The sequence below is a fragment of the Protopterus annectens genome, chromosome 7.part0 (genome assembly GCF_019279795.1).
Source record: "Protopterus annectens isolate FY-2018-M chromosome 7.part0, PAN1.0, whole genome shotgun sequence".
Taxonomy (NCBI): Eukaryota; Metazoa; Chordata; order Ceratodontiformes; family Protopteridae; genus Protopterus; species Protopterus annectens.
In genome coordinates, this window is record NC_056739.1 from 980,442,770 (window position 1) to 980,457,561 (window position 14,792).

The 14,792-nt window shown below is 41.3% G+C and overlaps 1 protein-coding gene across 2 annotated transcripts in view; it reads left to right on the forward strand.

Annotated features, from left to right (window-relative positions):
- The window catches only part of REC114 (REC114 meiotic recombination protein), a 1,356,532-nt gene that overhangs the window by 1,111,255 nt on the left and 230,485 nt on the right, over window positions 1-14,792 (forward strand). The window lies entirely within an intron of this gene.

The following is a 14,792-nucleotide window of genomic DNA, read 5'->3' on the forward strand; positions in this document are numbered from 1 at the left end:
AAATTTAATTTGGGCAAGCCAATTTCTAAAGTTTCTCTGTCTCGCTGGATTTCACAGTGCATCTTATTGGCTTATCAAGCTTCAGGAAGGCCCGCACCGGAGGGTGTACACGCCCATTCAAACCGGTCAGTATCTACCTCGGCAGCCTTCAAGGCTAGGATTCCTCTAGATGATATTTGTGCAGCAGCCACGTGGGCTTCATCTCATACTTTTATCTCCCACTATAAGTTGGATCTTGCATCTAGGGGTAGAGCATCATTTGGCTCCGCGGTGCTCCGGAATATCCTTCCATGATGGCCGCCCAAGATTCAGGTAGCTGGGGACTCTGTCCCACAGGTTGCAGACAAATGAATCTCCTACTTCAGATTTAGAAGTTATGTACTCACCATAACGTTCCATCTGAGTAGGTGTATTCATTTGTCTGCAACCATCCCGCCCTCCTATCCCCCTGGCCTTTCAGTTTCCTGCATATTATGTGTTACCCTTTTCAAGGTGTTTTTGCTGTTGGCAAACTCGATCTGAGGTCATGAGGGTAGAGCAGGGCATTATGGGTGAGGGGAGGAGCTGAGAGCTTGGATCCATAGCTGGTAAACCATGCCGGTTCGGATCCGATATCGGATCCATAACCCACAGGTTGCAGACAAATGAATACACCTACTCAGATGGAACGTTATGGTGAGTACATAACTTCTAATTTCTACACAGGATGGGGGGGCACACCTGACTGTTATTGCATTACTACATAGGATGGGGGGAGGCACACCTGTCTATTTCTTCATTTCTACACAGGGTTGGGGGGGCACACCTGACTGTTATTACATTACTAAGTAGGGTGGGGGGCTCACCTAACTATTTCTACATTTCTACACAGGATTTTGGGGGGCACACCTGACTGTTATTACATTACTACATGGGGGGCACACATGTCTATTTCTACAGTTCTACACAGGATTGGGGGGGTCACACCTGACTGTTATTACATTACTACGTAGGATGGGGGGCACACCTGCCACTTGTACACATTTGCTATGACTGTACTGGTATGTCAGGTACTCCATTTCATTCTGTATTCTTACCTATCATGCTTAGAGGCATACCAGTGTACTACAGATCATAGCTTTAGTTGCCCTACATATTATTGTCTGACTTCCTACCCTTCAGAACTAACATCCCACTGCCTGCCCTGCTGTAGTCTGTCTGTGTAGGCCTAGGGGGAGGTTAACCATAGCCATAACTCAGGGGTCATAGCACAAGCTCTGTTTGTGTTTGTCTACACCTGTACTGCTGGCTGAGACTGTTGTTGGGTATGTGAACCGCCCTGACTGGCATGTGTGGGTCATATGGGCACACATGTCGCTCATCACATTTCCTGCAGTAGGTTTTGTCACCCTGTGTAGTACTGGATACTGTGGTGACTCCAGTATGTGTTACAGATGTCATGGTGCCACTATGGAGTCTGCTGCCATAACATTCAGCCACCCAATTCCCCTGCGTGCTCACATCCATACCATAGATACAGGTAACGACACATTCTACTTCATTTGGCAATTGGTAGGTTGACTGACTTACCTTGAGGGTGTGCCAGACTTGCGGATGGTGCTGGAGGGCTGCCTATGTTGGATGCCATAGTACACTCCCTATACATGGTTGAGCACAGGTAGTGTCATGTTTGGCATCCCTTTTACTGTATGTATGAGTCAGAGAGAGGTGTCATTCCCTGGGTCCCTACTGTGTCAGTGTATGTGCTATGCGTTGTCTCTTTGCCGCAGCCTTTGCATACTGGGAATGCCTCCATCTGCCTACTGGGGCAGGCTCAGGTTGTTCCTCCTCCGAGTCACTCTGTGCCTGTGCAGGCCTTGCCATTGGTGGGGGGGCTGTGTGGCCCTGCCCCATGCTTTTCCTGCTGCAGCTGTTTCCGCAGGATCATATTGTGTAGCATGGCACATACCATAACAATTTGGGTACATGTAGCTGGTGAGTACTGCAAGGCTCCATCGGATGTGTCCAGACACCGGAACTGTGACCTTAGCATCCCGAACACACGCTCTATTATAAGTCTGGTCTGTGCATGTGCCTCATTATGGCATTCTTGTTCAGGTGCGTGTGCATTTCTGATGGGTGGCATCAGCCACGGCTCCAGTGTGTAACAAGCATCCCCCACTAGGTGACCGCAGGGGATGTCCCCATTGGCAAATCTCTGGTACAGCTGCGTCAGATGCCATATGTGGGAATCGTCATAGCTTCCAGGGAAGCCAGCACACACATTCTTTATAATGCCCTGGGCATCACATATGACCTGGCAGTTGATGGAGGGGATGCCCCTGCGGTTGATGTAGGCCCTACCCTGATCACTGGGTGGTGATTTGATGCGTATGTGCGTACAGTCTATAGCACCCACTACCTCAGAGTATTCTGCTATTTGGTGAAAGAGACGCATATTGCTGGCCAACACCTCATGGGTGTTGAGGAAATATACGTGCTCACTGGCACGAACTGGTGGAATACACTGGATGCTGATGCCTGTGAGATCCCCATGATATCCCCAGTTGTGCTTTGGGAGAGTACCTGTGGTTAGTATTCCTAGGCCTACACATACCTTGGTATCCACTGGGATGGGTTCCCGTCGGTCAGTTTGGTGTGTCAGGTGTGGCCGGCACAACTCAACAATTTGCTGTAGGAGGTCTCTGTCCACACTATAGTGCTCCACTATCTCCAGCTGATGTAGCCCCTGGTAGGTTACCTTGGGTCTGTACACTCTTCTCCATCTCCTCACTGTGGGTTGATCGGCAGCATTCACATCCTTACCACCCTCAGCCTCTTGTATATATTGTTCTATGTTGCCTGCTGCAGCCCTTCTCATTTTGTAGGTTTGTTTGTTAAAATTTCCCCACTTCTATACACCAGTGGTGTAGAGTGTGGGAAAAAACAAAGGGGAAGGTGTTTGCTTAGTTTATAGTAGTGTTCTGGGATGGGCTGGTCTGCTGCCTGTGTAATTGGCTGATTCTGATACATTTCACTTGCCAGCTAAGCTAGTTCTCCTTAATTGCCTCCCTATTGCTGTTTTCCCTACCCATTGCCTTCCTGTTTAAGCACATGTGCGCTCCGCGCAGAGTGCTCAAATGTGCACACTGCTGCTGTTTCCTGGTTTAACTTGGTTTTTTTTTTCATGTAAAACCTGGTGCGTGGCATGCACACCTGCTTAAGCTTTGTAAAGAGTGCTAGGCAGGTTTAGACACCCCCCCTAGCTAAGCTGTGCTAAGCTAGGAGCAAACCTGAGCCGCAGATCTCCAATCCATTTACAGTATGCCTGACAACCCCCCCCCCCATGATGTCACCTAACTCCTATGCTTGCACCAAGCTATTCCTACTCTTACACTGTTGGGACCTGACTCCCATGTTGGGGAAAACTGGGATTTACTATCCTTCCCCTCATTTGCATAGGATTGCCTGCTAATACATAGTTACATGTCTCACACCGAGCCTCCCCCCTTAGCAACCACTACTCACTGGCAGTGTTGTCTTCTACCTGCCATTGACTTGCATGGCAGAATACTGATTTTAGTTAGAATGCTTAATTTAAGTTCATTTTGTTATTTTCCCTTGATCCCGTTTGCGCGCCGCTGCCCTACACTTAAACAGCCGAGATCGGCTAAAAAAAATAAAAGTTGATTTCTGTATTTTTTGTTATGTCTGCAATGCCATTTGCCTTATACTTGGTCATTGGCATGCTTACTACACGATATGCAACCTTTATTTGGAGCTGTCACGGCTCCGTTTTGGATTTTGCAGAAATTACTAACCGAGTACATTTCTACAGATAGCACTAGGTCTGCACGGACTGTTGCAAGCTTCCTGGATTGCAAAATCACCTCATTTGCATAGATTTCTCCTGCAAATGGGGTGATTTGCATACCGGGACTTAGTCCATGCAGGATTAGTGCAGGAGCGCTCATGCACGCCCGTGCAGGCTGTTCCTGGATCGCATGGCAGACATATTGCCTGCTTGAGCTCCTGCACTGATCTTGCACGCCATGCAAGCTTTCAAGAATCTGGGGGTAAGTCTTTGAAAAGACTACTATGTTACGATAAAAACAAAACAAGTAGAATACAATCAGCTAGGAAAGGAACGTGTATATGTAGAAACTGTAATCAGTGTCCTTACATGGCAAATGATAATTTAGACATCCAGACGCAGGTAACATTTATACATTTCATCATTTTGTTGATTGTAAATCCCATGACTTAATATATTTAGTGAAATGTCGGAAATGCACTTCGTTTTATATTGGTAAGACCAATAGGACTTTACATGAAAGTTAAAGAACATCTATATGCTATTCATAAAGAAGATGATAGAAATGCCTTAGCTAAGCATGTGATAAATAATGATCTCACCCATAGATTTGTTTTTTTGGCCATAGAGTTGATCAGTAAAACTATTAGACTAGGGAACATCAGGAACTGCACAGAAAAACAAGAGTATAAATGGATTTTGAAGTTGCAAGCTAATAAGGCCCATGGCCTTAATGAAAAAGTCTCTTTGAAACCATTTTTGGCAGACAGACCTTTTATGCACTAAGTCACAATTCATAGAGTTCTCTCCCATTTAGTCTTTCACTTATTGATACTCTATAGAGATTCCTACAGCTTTTTTGTTTTCAAGCCTAGTCAGTTGTTTTTACATAGTTTAGTAAAATTTTTATAACATAATTTATTATAATAGATTTTATATGAATGGATTGTATAGATTATTATTCCATGTAATCTAACAGGGTTGTGTTTTATTCTGTGCTTCACTACTTTTAGACATTGCCTCATTTGCACATAAATATATATTTCTTTTAATTTGTTTTTTAGTAATTTTACAAGAGTTTGTTACAGACACTTACACTAGTTGTGCATCATAAATAGGTTTATCATACAGCTGATTCTTATCACAGCAGGTTGCATTTGTCAGTATCTATTGCATTACTATCGTCTTTGTACAAGTTAAATATATGTAGCCTATATGTTTTATGGTTCTAGGTTACTACATCGACAACTGAGAAGAGCGACAGCCAGTTCCCCGACACGAAAACACCGACACAGAAATAACCGAAACTGCAAATCACGGACATTGCACAGGTAACGGGTTTAAATTTCGCTAATCATGCCTACCATAAGGACTAAGTAATACAATGATCGTAACACATGCATAACACTGCCACACTTACTAACACATGGTAGGCATGATTAGCGAAAGTTGAACCCGTTACCTGTGCAATGTCCGTGATTTGCAGTTTCGGTTATTTCTGTGTCGGTGTTTTCGTGTCGGGGAACTGGCTGTCGCTCTTCTCAGTTGTCGATGTAGTAACCTAGAACCATGTTTTATATACTTTGCATTCTGCATTGCGAGTTTATACTGCCATCTAGTGACGCTTAAAGATATTAATATGCCTTTTTATATTTTATAGTTTTTTGTTAATGCTGATGCTTATGAGTTAACCTAGGATTTTAAACAATGTATTTATATATGAATTTCTACATTAAAATGTTTCATATGGCTGCCAGTTAGAACTGCATATATCTATTCAAATTTATTTAAATGTATCAAATGTATTTAATAGACTTGAGCTGATTTTGTAATGGATTCAGACATTTGATTGGCCAGAGAGCCATTCATTGCAGCCACCTGGATGTATTTAAATGGAAGTTCTTTTGTAATAATTAATAAGTCTGAAGAAGCATTCACAGTAATGCGAAAGGGCTCACTGCGATATTTTTATGATTTATCTGTTGTAATAAAGGTCTCCTTCACTTTGGATGGTGTTGCCTCTTGAGTTTTTCTTGATTTTGAAGGTTTTCGTATCACAGAGGCAATTTATCCTTTGACTGTGCTTGCTTTATCTTTGTGGATAGTTTCTACATTGTCAGAAGATATGTTACTGGTCTCTAGATTTTAGGATAGCTTGTAGGTTCACTCTTAAGGAGGAGTATCTTTTTTCCTGTTGTTAACCAGGTTGGTGTCTGTTTGGGATGCGCATATAAATAGCTGTTACTCAGAGCTAAATCTTTGTGTAAAGATATTAATACTTTTAGCCAAATGTCAGGTACTACATTCTGGGCCTGGAATTTTCCATTTAGGAGCTTTTCTTAATGTTGTTTCAATTTCTTTGGCCTTTAATTACTTCATCCCATTTCATATCCTGTACAATTAAAAGTCTTACTGTTTCTTTTACTTCTATCCATTCAGCATCTTTGTTGTGTTCCACATGGTCTTCATGGATATTTCTCCAATATGTATCTATGTCTTCTTTTTTGGTGGTCTTTCAGTTCCTTTTATCTCATTTCCAAATTCTCTATAAAACATTTTTGGGTCATCAATAAATTTCTTATTTTGTACTTTTCCTTTATATTTATTTGTGTATCTTTTAAGTGTTTCTGCCTGTGCTGATATTTTTAGTTTATTATTTGCGGTAGTGCATAATAGCTCCTGATCCATTATAATATTACTCATTTCTTTTATCAAGTCTTTCTGAGTATTTTGTTGTATTTTGTAGTACTATTTATGTTGGATTCTGGCACCACCTTTGGAAGAAAGGACGGATTGGTATGTAAAGTCACTATCTTTGTGAGATACCAAGTAAGAAGATTTAGAAGATAATGCTTGGAACTCAGAAATCATTCTTGTGGAAGTGATGGCAACCAAGAAAATGGTCTTCCAAAACAGAAATTTAAGGTCACATGTACCTGCTGGCTCAAAGGGAGGTTGTGTGATTCTGCAAAATTAGACATAGGTAATATGGAGAGGTATAGGGTCTTTAAAGTGAGACTTTAGAAGGAGTGTACCTTTTAAGAAGGCCTTGCTCAACTTGTAAGAATTTATGGGTGTGCCATTCAATCCTGTATGGTAATTACAAATTGCTGCTAACTGTACCTTAATGCTTGAGGTACTAGCACCATTTTGAAAAAGGTGAGCAAGGAAATCTAAAAGGTGATAAATAAAAGCTGAAAAGGGGTCATATTTATGCTGATGAGCCCAAATGGCAAATGTTTTCCATTTGCTAGAATATGTTTTCCTTGTCAAAGGTTTATGGGAAGACAGGATTATATGTCGGGCAGGTAAAGAGAGCATAGATTTTCTGGGAACTGGAGAAACCAAGCAGTTAGTTTGACGTTTGGTATATCCAGGTGTAACATGCCCATCAGGTGAGACAGGCGGTCCAGAGTCGGATCTAGGTTCCATGGTGGTTGAACCAGGTGAGGCCATAGACAGGGAAACCAAATTTGTTGATGCCAATAGGGAGCAATGAAGATCACTGTGCTCTTTGACCTGGCAGTTTTCTGCATAAATTTTGGAATAAAAGGGGTTGGTGGGAATGCATAAAGGAGACCGGGAGGCTAGTCATGAAGTAGAGCATCTCACGGTGACTGTCCCCATGGGGGAATCAGGGCAAATTAGTTGCTGCACTTGTTACTTAGGGGAGAGGCAAAAAGATCACAGCATGGCTGACTCCATTGATGGAAAATCTCCTCCTCCACCTTCTCGTTGAGGGACCACTCGTGCAAATAATATGCACCTGCTCAGTTTGTCCGCAGTCATGTTGGATCTCCCTGGAGTGTGCATTGTTAACAGAAAGTGGTCAGAAGAGATCACCTACTGCCAGACCCTGAGCATTTCTCGACACAGTGGGTAAGATCTGGTTCCCCCATGTTTGTTGATGTACCAAATGACTGACATGTCAGTTTGAATCTCAGTCATCCCAAAGGGAAGAACATCTTGAAATGCTTGCAACATCAAGAGCACTGCTCTCATCTCTAGAACATTTATATGCAAATTGGCCTCTTTATGGGAACCAAGCACCCTGGACTGTCCTCCCCAGATAATGCCCCTCTACCCTATCTGGGAAGCATCCGTGGTCACTATCACTTTTGGCTATTGGGGAATGAATGGACAGCCATGGAGCAGTTGATTGGACTGGATCCACCAATAAAGATCTCTTCTGCACATGTTGGTAATTTATATCTGATATGACATTGATTGATGGAAGGTTGACCACTGGGTAGCCAGCATCCACTATAGGATCCGCATCCCTAGGAAGAAAAAGTGCAAAAGGGGGCACTTAGACTCTCCAAAAGAGTTTTTCGTAGAGGATACTGACTTCAATGAGGGGGAAGGATCCCCAAGATCACCACTTGATGATGCCTCCTTTGGAGTCATTCTAGAGATCCTCAATCAAAGGGGTGGGTGGTCTACTGACAACCTTTCCTAAAAGGAGTCAGTATTCCTGTAAGTCTTTGGCTGATGCATCTACCTCCTGGTTGACTCCACCCACTGACAAGCTCATTGATTTGATCTCTTGATGGGCGTGAAAGGAACCTGATTCCTTTGAGCCAGTCTTGAAGAGACCAGACATTATACTGGCACCACCTGAGGACAGGGAATTTTGGAACAAGGGAGTACCAGTTAATGCCATGGTTGTATCTGTGGCCACAAAAAAGGAATTTGCAGAACAAAGTTCATCTGTTCATCCCTCCTAACAGGGAGTTTGGGACGCTGGACAGATTCAGGAAGCATATATATGTTTCAGAGACTTTTTGCACTTCTGTCACCGAATTATTTGGCACACTTCACTAGACTTCAGAGGGATTTGATTAAATAACTTACCAAATCCCTCTCTTGGACCATTACTTCTGAGGCAGAGAGCTCAGTTGCCTCACAGTTGGCTACCCTACAATCTATTTCAAATCTGTCCATGAGGCTCATCTCCCACGCAGCTGAAGGAGCTCAAGGGCGGCAGGTTCAGGCATTTCCATTAAGAGATATGTCTGGATGGATGCTCTTGTGTGATTTCACAGAGCCTTTCAAGTATTTCTTCATCAATGCTTTATTTGGCCCCAAGGTTAAAGAAACACTATCCAAGTGTGAGCAGGAAGGTAAAACTCTGCATGCTGTGGGAATACGTTTTTAGACTCCTCAGAGGAAACTTTTCTAGGAATTAATGAGGTGGTCAAAAAATGTGGTTCAGAAAATCCCTTCCAAAATCCACATGGAAATATTTCCCCCAGGGGTGGGGGTGAGGCTCTAACCAAACATGCCACCCATGCAGCAGAGGAGGTCCACAAAGCCAAGGATCTAGAGATATCTTCTTTGACAGATCCTACTAGTGCTCCCAGAAGGAGGACCAATTGTCCACCTCTGGAGGCAGTCGGGGGACATTTATCCCTGCACCAGAAGACCTGGATAGAGATTACAAAAGATTCATAGATGCAGACGCTTATTTGCAGAGGTTATATAATACCCTTTTCCCTAGTCCCCCCCCCCACCAGTAAACAAAATTTCAGATGTTTCACCCAGTCAGAGGAAAGCAGCAGCACTAGAAATAAAAAAAAGTTGCTAGAAAGTAGAGTCATCCAAGAGGTTGTCCCAACCAGAAATAAAAGAGTCTGGAATTTACTCAAGATTCTTTTTAGTGCCAAAGAAAACAGGGGCCTGGAGACCAATTTTGGATCTCAGCAATCTGAGCAAGTCAGTTCAGTACACAAAGTTCTGAATGGTCATGGTCCAGTCCATTCTGCATTTTGGATGTGCTCAGCAGAACTTCAAGAAGCATATTATCATATAAAAATGCACAGATGATTCAGAATATACCTACACTTCTGGCTGGGATCCAGTCATTACCAATTCAGATCTCTGCCCTTTGGTCTCGCCACAGCCCCCAGGGTACTCACCAAATGAATGGCTGTAGTGGCAGCTTACTTGAGACTGCAGGGATTCCTGGTATTTGAAATAAAAAGTCATAAAGAATGAAGTGCCTCTCAGGAACAAAAAAGCAAATATCACAAAAAAGCCAGGGAGGCACAGACACGGCTGCAAAGATGAATTTATTAATTCAACATTAATAAACAGCATCAACATACATCATCCTATTCTAGGCAATGACATCAGTGAACTAATTAAAACAACCATCAAATATGCAAATACACCTAAAATCCAATAAAGCCATCTCTAGTAAGGGTGCATATGAAACAAAAATTTAAATTTATATAACATTTTAAAACAATATCATATATAGATAAGAATAATCTTTAAAAAGCATATATAAGCATATATAAAATCTACTAAAAATCTGACTTGTATGACATTTTAATGAGTAGGATGATTGATAATGATATGTATAAATATTTTTTGGTAAATTATCCATTAGTCCCTTATATTAGGGGCTTGCCCAAGATACATAAAGCTCCATCAGACCCCCCCTTTGAAACCATTTGTTTCCAGTCAGGGATGGCTCACGGAGCCCATATCTATATCTATATATATATATATATATATATATATATATATATATATATATATATATATATAGAAAAACAATTGATGATGTATGTTGATGCTCCTTATTTAAGGAGAATGTTTTCTTGAATGTTATTGAAGTCTGAAGAAGCGTCTTATTTGGGATGTGAAAGTGCTTACTGTTTGGAGTAAAAAATTCATCTTTGCAGCCGTGTTTATGCCTCCTTGGCTTTTTTGTGATTCCAGGTATTTCTTTACTTGGACGACTGGCCCATAACTACTCCGACCAGGCATCATCTGATTAAAACACAAGATTATGCATTTCAGTTATAAATGAGATTATGCACTCCATTTAAGTTCTCACATGGGAATTACTATCAATCACAACAAATCTCAACTAGAGCCAATTCAAATATTGGACTTCATCGGAGCTTTGTTTAACACAGTATCCTTGACAGCCTCCCTTCCTTTACCAAGGGTACAAACCATACGATTCCAGGTCAAAAAGATTATTCAAAGTTCTTCTGTCTCAGCTCAATTGATTTTTCAAGCATTGGGATCAATGTCTGCTGCTTTAGTTTTGGTTCCATTAGCAAGATACCACATGAGAATTCTTCATTGGACCCTAGCAACTCAGTGGTCTAGTCATCACCAGCCTTTATCCACCCAAATCAAGATAACTCAGGCATGCTAATATTACCTCATTTAGTGGATTTACTCTAATCAGATAATGCGGTGGTGGTGCTGCGGTAGCGTTGTCGCCTCACAGTTAGACGTTGCCCATTCGATTCTCAGTTAGAGCGTCTTCTGTGTAGCGACATGCATGAATGGGCGTTCCTTCGTTGAAGGTTGTGCATTAGGCCCGGCAAGCCAGCACGTAAAAATCTACTGCCAATCATTAGCGGACCGGAGTTCCGCTGTGGCGACCCCTAACCGGGAAAAGCCAAAAGACACAAACAAACTCTGATCAGATAATGCAAGGTCATCCCTTCATTTTCCCTCAGCCCAAGGCTATAGTTACTACAAATGGTTCCGAAATCAGGTGGGGGGGTCACTTCTTGGAAAGACAGTCCAAGGCATTTGGAGCCCCGAAGAGGCCAATATGCATATCGATGTCATAGAAATGAGAGATGTCCTCTAGCATTGCAGGCACTCCAAGACACTCTCCCTTCTGGGAACATTGCAGTACAGATGGACAATATGTCAGTGGGGTCTGGTACATCAAACAAGGAGGAACAAAATCTTATCCCCTATGTTTTGAAGCTTTGAGAGTGTGGCAATGGGCGATCTTATCCAATCGATTTCTGATAGCAGTGCACATTCCGGGGAAATCCACTGTGATAGAAGACAAGTTAAGCAGGTCCATTGTAATGCCTCATGAGTGAAAGTTGCAGAAAAGATATTCCATCGATGGGGCCAACCTTGCAACAACTTCTTTGCATCTCCCCTCAACAACAAGTGCAGCTGGTTCTTTGCCCTGATCCCACACCAGAGGAATCAGCCAGAAACACTCTTCTCCACGATTAGCCCCCCGGTCTCCTCTTTGATTTTCCCCCAGTACCTCTATTCCCCAAATTTCTTCAGAAATCATCTCGATTGAAGAGCACAGCCATCCTCAGTGCTCCTTACTAGCCTTGCCAGATTTGGTTCCCCTTTCTTTGGCCTCATCTGCTTCACCTGCCATGGATTCTGGATCTAGTTCCAGACTTCCTGTCTCACCAAACAGATATTATACACCTGAACATTTTAGGTCTATAGTTGACCACATGGTTTCTCCACTTCCATTGATTGCTAGACAGAACAGGTTCCCCTCCCTTGTCTGCCTCATTCTTCTATTCTCTCACAAAGCTTCCACTAGAAAAAAATTATAGAAGTAAGTGGAAAAGATTTATTTTCGGGGCACAGCAAAATGACAATGATCCGTTTTCAGCAGCAGTACCTAAAGTTTTTGAGTTTTTAGCTACAATTTTTAATGAAAGTACTAGTTCTTCAACTATTTAAGTACAACTATCTGTCATTTCTAATGTTCACATTGTAGTAAATCATCTGTAGCTTTTTCCAAACTTTGTAAGGCCTTTATAAGGAGAACTTTTCTTCTTAAAACCCCTTTTAAAGATCCCTGTTCCCCGTGGGATTTGAATTTCGTTTTACAATCTTTGACTTAATCTCCTTTTGAACCAGCAGCCAAGTGTGAACTAAAATTTTTAACCTGGAAGACTGTCTTTTAGTAGCCATTATCTCTTCTCGAAGAGTCTCAGAACTTCAAGCCCTAAGTTCTCAGCCTCTTTATTTGATTTTTCATAAGGGTAGGGTATCCTTATGATCCAATGCATCCTTCATTCTAAAGGTGGTGTCAGAATCAAATATCAAGTCAAATTATCAACCCCCCCCCAGTTTTCTTTCCGAATTTCTCAAAGGAGAATATATGTTGCACTTTTTGGATGTTCACAGGTAGTTATGCTTTTATCTACATAGGACAAAAAAAGAATTCAGGAAATTGGATCAGTTATTTGTCTCCTTTTTGGATTCAAAATTGGGCAACCCAGTACCAGTTACTAAAGTGACTTTAGCCATATGGTTAACTAATTGTATTTCCTTTACAAAAAAGTGGGTTTGTCTTTGCCAAAAACCTCTAAAAGCTCATTTTACCAGATCAATGGCATCTTCTTCTGTCTTTTTTATTCAGATTTTCCTTGGACGATATTTGTGCAGGTGCAACTTGAGCTAATCTTCATACCTTTACTGCTCATTACAAATTGGATCTGGTCTGTAGGGGAAGAGCGGCCTTCCGCTCAGCGGTGCTCAATAATATCTTTCCTTAGAGTCCTCCCATTATTTAGGTAGCTGGAGTCTCTAGTATTTGTTGAGGAATGAATGAAAATGACAACATCAGATAAGACTTATGTACTCACGGTAACAATCCATCTGTGTTTTCCATTTTCATTCTTCCTTAACTCCCCTCCCTCCAACCCCCTACAAATTTGACTTTGGAAGGAATAGAGGATGCTAAAGGAACCAGTGCTCCTTTATCTGAGCTCCAGGTACTGTTATCTCATCTCTTTTTATTTGTTAAATATTATATAGGCTTAAAGGTCAGCAAATAAGATCTGATGCATGGTAGGGGACTAGTGCATTGTGGGTAAGGAAGGAGCTCGAGAGTTTCAGTGTTACATGAGCTGGAAAAAGCAACGACATCAGATCAGACAGTGGGATCCGAACCCATTTGTTGAGGAAGAATGAAAATGGACAACACAGATGGAACATTATGGTGAGTACATAACTTTTTTCTGTTTCTTTAACTTCTCCTTTACAAATCCTCTTTTCTACTTCCCCACTTTGTTTTTTATTTTTTGTATCATTAAATTTTCCTTATCTGGGTGCCTTTGCCTGTATTTCTCTTCAAATATCTTTGTTGCTGCTTTTTGTATTGATTAGTTTTGTTTTCTCCTTTGTATAAAAATTGCACCCTATTAAATCTCTTTTTCTTTCATGTGTCCATATTTCTTTTTCAGATGCCTCCTGTTTCTCCTTACTTTGGGTCTCATTGGTCCATCATGCTATGATGTTACCAGAGTTGGATTTTCACCACTGAACCCTTCATTTCACAGATATTCCATAACCTCAGCTTCTATTTTTTTAACTTCTACCCTACTAACCTTCTGTTCTTTGTTTCCCCTTTGTGATCTTACTTTTTGTATTGTAAATTTTTCCATATCTGGGTGCTCTTGCCTGTATTTCTTTTCAAATATCTTTGGAGCTGCTTTTTTGTATCGATTAGTTTGACTTTCTCCTCCTTTGCACCATATCATATCTCTCTTTCTTTCCCATGTCCATTTTTTTTATACCTTTCAAAAATCTATAAGTTGTGCTCTTTATATTTTCGCACTTCCTCAGTTGCTTCTTTTTCCAAATGACCTAAAGTTTCTTGGTCTATATAATTTTTTTTCATGGATCTGTTCTGTTAATTAACACAAATTTGCATTTGAAGCTTTTGACAGTTTTTCTTGTGCAAATGTTTTTCTTCACTCTGATTTCTCTCTTAATCTTTTTGAGTATCTCCTATCTGGAAATTCTGGGCTTCTTGCATAATAGTAACAATATTTTTATTTGTTATCCTCATCATCATGGCTATTTTTTGGCCAATCAGATTTTGTGAACTACTACTTCCTTCTACAATGTTGGGCCATCCTCCCCTGAGCCTGATCTAACCCCATTGCAAGAATGTTTCCATGTCTTGAGGGTTCTACACTGTCATTTTTTCCAGTACTGGCGCCAGTGCGCCTACCTGGATTGGGCGCCTTTTTATTCTGGGACATGTGCACCCAGCTAGCTTTTTTATTTTTTTAACTTACTTCTGTCCATGATATATACTATATAAAATACAGTCTATATATCATTGTCATCTTGGTGAGATTTTGCAAAAACAGGGTCTACCTCATGAAGGTACTCAACAAGCTTGAGGATGAATTCAGTTCCAGCAATACTAGTCTCCTTTGCTTGCTGATTTTATCATCTC